This window comes from Callorhinchus milii, unplaced genomic scaffold, assembly GCF_018977255.1.
Source record: "Callorhinchus milii isolate IMCB2004 unplaced genomic scaffold, IMCB_Cmil_1.0 Scaffold3, whole genome shotgun sequence".
NCBI classification, from domain to species: Eukaryota; Metazoa; Chordata; class Chondrichthyes; order Chimaeriformes; family Callorhinchidae; genus Callorhinchus; species Callorhinchus milii.
In genome coordinates this window covers 98,563,578-98,568,800 of record NW_024704744.1, presented here as the reverse complement: position 1 = coordinate 98,568,800, position 5,223 = coordinate 98,563,578, and the positions used below count along the sequence as shown (strand labels likewise).

Genomic DNA, 5,223 nt, shown 5'->3' with positions numbered 1-5,223 from the left:
GATGAATGGTGTCCCAATTATGAAAGTACATCATTAAAGATAAAGGGAAAAAGCCATTCCACCTTCCAGGCATTAACTTGAAGACAACCATCTGTTGTGGTTTCTCATCTCAATCACAGTCACTCAGTGTGGACTTGGATAGATCTATTTCTTCCTCCACTTGTGCCAAAGCGTGTAATAGGAATACATAACCCCTGAGAGGGTAGCCCAACAATTACGACAAAAAGGATTCAGAACACACCAACATCCTTTGGGAATTGGACATTTGTCCTCCGTATTTCCATCATTCATGCAATGAGTACAGGATATTGATGTAACAATTTTATATTCTACATAAACATATTTCAAGATTTTTTTTCCAGTACTGCTTTCATTTGTGTCAAAACAAAGAGAATTTTTAATGCATTTTATTTAGTCCTTTTCTTCACATTAGGTGCTATCTTTTGGAATTGGTTAAGAATGCTTAAGTTGTCAACAGGTTGAAGTTGTCTTTTCCTCCCTCTCTTCTGGAGAACATGCTGAGGATTCTTGCTGCCGTTTAAGTGTTGTTTGTGTCATTTACACAGGTATGTTGCTATCCAGCAGGACAAGCAAGACCATCACTGAATGCTGAAGTTTTCATCATTCTTTTCAGATGAAATGTATGAAAGATTGCGCCTGGTTTCCCTTGTCATAACCAGACATACTGCTTCCCTTTGTAGCTGTTAAGTGTGCAGAGATTTTCCTTTATATCCCAAAACCCAATTACATAGAGAGGCGTGAAAGGGCCAGACCTTGGGTTTGACAGTCCTCAGTTTGTTACAAATGGGAGAAAAGTAAGGATTTTTTGACAGCAGTACTCAAAACACGGATGAAATCTCACCCGACATTCCTGAGTGCTGAGTGCAAGAAATATGGTTTTGTTATCAGTGGCCACTGATTAATACTTTGCGGTAATGAACAATTCATGCTTCTTCAAGTTGCAGACAAGTGCCTTGGCCCTTTATAGTATGAAGGGTTTGAGCATAAAGCTGGAGTTTAAGCCAATCTGGATGAAGCCTCTCAGATCACTGGTAAACACCATGATGGAGTGATGTAAGCACATTTTTCCTGGCCAAGAAGAACAGTGGTTCCATGGTGTAATGGTTAGCACTCTGGACTTTGAATCCAGCGATCCGAGTTCGAATCTCGGTGGAACCTTTATTCTTTGGCAGGAGAGTGGCTGAGACCAGGACACTGGACATTTAAAAAACAGTTTGATGTGGCGATGGAAAGATTGCAAGGTGGGCGTTCTGTTCTGGAAAGATATCAGAGGAGCTGAAGGTCTTTCTTCATTCAAACAGCAGTCTGTGGACACGAGTTCGCAACAGATTGTGCCGCTGTGATCTTGTCTCGTCAAGTCATGTCTCATCGAAGTGTTAAGGCACTATATCAAAAGCAAAGATTATTTATTATTACACAGCGCTTTTACACAGCAGCATAACGATACAAGGATCCTCAATAGCAGCACAACAGTTGAATCTGAGCAGTCTAACAGTGCAATGCAGGACCCATATGGACATGTGTGCATCTGTACTGATAACGTACCATCTGTTTTCTTTACAAAACAAGGAAAACCCAGTGGACCAGAGAGGAGCTCTACACACCTGAGCATGAACCATCATCAACCCCGACTTGAAGCAGGAACCAGCATTGATAGATACACTGCGGGAGATGTTGACACTGATGAGGATGAGGAAGCAGTGGTGGTGGGTGATGAGGGCCCGTTGGTACATGGCTGTGGCCCAGGTTTCTGCATCCCCCAACTGAATAGCACAGCGATTCAGACCTTCATGGGTCTGCTTTCAGGCACAAGCTGATAGAGGCTGAGGGCCATATTGAGCAGGCATTTGCCTCCTTGCAGAAAACACTGCAAAGTGGTCTGGATACCGTGTAGTGATTCAACGCCTATTAGGTAAAAATTCCATTCAGTTTTATGCACAGAGTAGGACGTGGCACCGAAACAAGCCGTTCAGCTGAGCTAGTGCGTACTGGTGTTTATACACTAGCGAGAAGACCCGGGTTCGATTCCCAGCCGGGGCAAAATCTTTAGGAAAGTTTCCTTACCCCAAACGCCTCTATTTACCCAGCAGTAAGTAGGATCCCAGTTGTCAGTCGATTGGTGGATCACTTCCCTTCAAAAAAATACATAATAATGATTTATACTTTACAGTACATTCTGTGAAGCGCTTTGAGACTCGGTGACATGATAAGGTGCTGTATCAAATACAAGAATTATTATATTATTATATATTATATAATAATATTATTATTATACTACACACAAGTCCTATCCTTTCTATTCCCGTCACCTACATCCCTCTATTCCCTTTTCCCTCATGTATACATCAAGTATTCTCTTAAATACATTGATGATTTTTGCTTCAACAACAGCTTCCGGCGGTGAGCTCCACGTTCCACATTCCTCATCAGTCTCTGGGTGAAAAAGTTCCTCCTAACATCCCAATTAGATCTGCACTCGCTATCTAATATTTATGTCCAAAACATCTATGTGTAAGAGATTGACCACAGATGTGATTTCCCATAATAGTTTCTTACCAGCATTCGGTGGCATTCTGTGTTATTCTGAATGGAATTTTTACCTCCATGTCTATAATATAGTCTGCCGATTGACAAATATTAACACTGATACCATTTCACTTGCCTTGAGCACAATAGAAGTATCTTTCTTCAATTCCTCCCTTTGCTGCCACGGAGGTATCAGTGTTCAACCTCCAAGACGCAATCGAATCGTGACAGTCAACTTCAACATTCTCGGAGAACAGTTACAACTGTGACAGAGAAATTCTGACATCTCATAGATACCCGGTGGTCTCTGCTCACAGCTTTATGAATTAGTAGTAATGGTGAGGAGATAGTTTCAAGCAATGCCATGAGATGGAGTATCACATTATGGCAGTGGTGCACCATCAGATGGTGTGGGAAGGCATTAGACAAGAAGCACCTCTGGATCTGACAGGATACAGAGAGTATCAATAGCATTCTGAGAAGCCTTTGGTTACAGACTTGTTGCTCAATCTCGAGTTCTTTCTATACTTACGTTGTGGGAAGGTGTCCATGCAATGCACAATACTCCGGGAAAAAAGAGTTGAAACAACTCAATGCCCGAGGGAAGAAATTGTACATAGCACTCTGCAGCTGCCATCTTAACAGACTCGCTGAGTGCAGTTTATGCACAAACGAACCAGATTGTACTCTGGTGCCATCCAAATCCTCTCTTCACTCAGGGGTAAGTGTAGAAAAATATGGATAACATTACTCAGATCGACAAAGTGCTGTAGCAATTGGCAACCAATGTTGTTGATACAGGTGTAGGCCAGGAGCCCACGGAATCATACTGATCATACAGAATCATTTGCCAACAAAATACACAACCAACCATACTTCACAGCATATCATATGAAATGCTTTGAGATGCCCACCCAACATGAAAGACACTGTACTAAATGTAAGGATTATTATTATGACTGGATCTCAAGTTTCCAACCACCTTCGAACCTCCCAAAAAATTGCTGTGGACACAACAGACCTTTTCAAATCTGTTGTTGCACTTCGTATGAACTGTTATGCCTTGAAAGAGATGCTGCAGAAATAAAGAAAGGGAAGAACAGGCTAAAGGTATTAAAGGAGGTATTACACCTGGATTAAGTTCACCCAAAGATATTTAAGAAAGGCATGGATGAAATTGGTCTTATTCTAGCAGATATATTTTGACACATTACCTATAACCCTCTTAAATGCATTGACGTATCATTTAAGAAGCTGCCTTGTGTGGCGGGCACTATTTAAGTGCAAGTTGTTGTTCTTGTTCTTTCTGCTTCAATCACGGCTTCTGGCTGTGTCTCTCTAACATCTGTGCAAAGAAGCTCCTCCTAAACTTTCTATTAGGATATGTTATCTGTTAGTAATCATCTGATATTTATATGCCTTTGTATTGAAATGTAGTAGCCTTATTCCTATTTGGGATGTGACCCTGAGGATCTTGCTTCAGTGTAAATGTCACGCCTTCCCCTTTGCGAGTAGTTTAATTGTGCACATCAATAGCTCTTGCATATGGTACAGGTTTCGAAACATTTCCAGGTAGAGGAATCACCATATTGTGCACGTAACTACTCAACATGCTGAAGTTATAAGTAGAGCAACGTTGGACGAGGCCGATTCGATAACTACTTTTAAAAACGCGGTGGACGGGTATTTGAGGAGGAGGGGTTTGCAGGGTTATGGGGAAAGGGCTGGGGTGTGGGACTGACATTAATTGCTCTATTCAAAGAGCCGCACAGACTCGATGGGCCGAATGGCCTCTTTTTGTGCTGTACGAATGATTCTATGAATAACCACCCTTAAGATTGGTACCACATGGAGTTGGTTATTTATCATCAGTGTGGAAGTGATAGTGAAACATAGACACGTGATGCTGGCTATGGAACATTATGCTTTCTTGAGACCTTCACACTGTGCAAGCTTGAGAAACCTACTTGTGTATCTTGACTTTGCATATTCCCAAATATCCTCAGGCAATATCCATTTGTTACAAGCAGTAGACAGAATTGCTCACTGAACTGAATACTGGAGCTGTAGTTTCTGACTGCTATCCAGCCCAGCCAGCTCATGTGTTTTACCTTATATATAAAATGCCAGAAGCTGGTAGTACAGAATAAAAATGATCAGAGACACTTTTAAACTTCAGACTAGGTTACGAAACAAAACTTTCAGGAACCAGAAAGTAATTTATTCAATCAACCTGCAATATTTATATATTATTACACACATACACACCAATGTATATATAATAGAAAGAGAGGTTAGGGATTGAACATAGTTATTTCTACTTGTAGGTGAGTGTGTTACCAGAAGACATAAATATGATAGCTAGTGTTAGATCTAATAGACAGTATAGGATGTTTCCAATTTTCTACACCAGTCATTTTTATGACTTGTCTGGATGAGGTTACCTATACATGGGCAATGTTTCACCCCCCAAGTAACTGGATTGTATCTGCTCAGCCTGGCTCAATTGGTAGCACTCCTGCCTCTGGGCCAAAATAATAAATAATAATCCTTGCATTTGATATAGCGCTTTTCACGTCGGGAGGACGTCCCAAAGCGCTTCACAGAACACACTGTAAAATGAATTGACTGTATATTTGTGGGCGAACGCGGCAGCCAATTGCGCACAGCAATGTC

General features: G+C 41.3%; 1 non-coding gene across 1 annotated transcript; it reads left to right on the top strand.

Moving 5' to 3' along the window:
* Positions 1-1,107: 1,107 nt before the first annotated feature.
* trnaq-uug lies at positions 1,108-1,179 on the top strand. Its single transcript has one exon. It is a non-coding gene; the product is annotated as a tRNA-Gln (tRNA).
* The last annotated feature ends 4,044 nt before the right edge of the window (positions 1,180-5,223 follow it).